The sequence below is a fragment of the Nicrophorus vespilloides genome, unplaced genomic scaffold (assembly GCF_001412225.1).
Source record: "Nicrophorus vespilloides isolate i.1.1-1 unplaced genomic scaffold, Nicve_v1.0, whole genome shotgun sequence".
Taxonomy (NCBI): domain Eukaryota; kingdom Metazoa; phylum Arthropoda; class Insecta; order Coleoptera; family Silphidae; genus Nicrophorus; species Nicrophorus vespilloides.
Genome location: NW_017099931.1, coordinates 21,927 through 22,897, shown reverse-complemented (window position 1 = coordinate 22,897; position 971 = coordinate 21,927).

The window sequence follows — 971 nt, the reverse complement described above, 5'->3', positions numbered from 1 at the left end:
CCGATCCCCGGGACTAAATTTAGCATCCACGAAGAACCACGAACACTCTCACTCAGAAATAGAATCCTGCCCATCCATTCAATGTTGACATAGCATTATTCAAAGAAGGCGCTGCACATCAGAAAACTAAACCATCTTGCACCAAATAAAACACATCACATCTGGCATAAACCATGATAATGTTTAAATGCTAGAAAATACAGAATCAAAGCTGGAATATTCCAATAAGTATCCAAACTGATATAAAATATCACTTACTACAGAGAACATCAATGTTAGTTTGAAATTGAAATTAAATGTAAATAATGGAAAAGGAAATAAATTGAATTTATTATGGAAAAATCGCCTTGTATGGTTTTAAAATGCGCTGTGTTTTGACGAATCACTTTTGTAAACAATTCTTATTGGACCACGAAAAGAAAAAATAAGAAAGTAATAAAAATTTTGACAATTTTGATAGAAAAAGGTTTATAAGTATATATGAATTAAAATATTACTTACTACAGNAATAATGGAAAAGGAAATAAATTGAATTTATTATGGAAAAATTGCTTTGTGTGGTTTTAAAATGCGCTGTGTTACGACGAATCACTTTTGTAAACAATTCTTATTGGACCACGAAAAGAAAAAATAAGAAAATAATAAAAATTTTGACAATTTCGATAGAAAAAGGTTTATAAGTATATATGAATTAAAATATTACTTACTACAGAGAACATCAAAGTTAGTTTGAAATTGAAATTAAATGTAAATAATGGAAAAGGAAATAAATTGAATTTATTATGGAAAAATCGCTTTGTATGGTTTTAAAATGCGCTGTGTTACGACGAATCACTTTTGTAAACAATTCTTATTGGACCACGAAAAGAAAAAATAAGAAAGTAATAAAAATTTTGACAATTTCGATAGAAAAAGGTTTATAAGTATATATGAATTAAAATATTACTTACTACAGAGAACATCAATGTTAG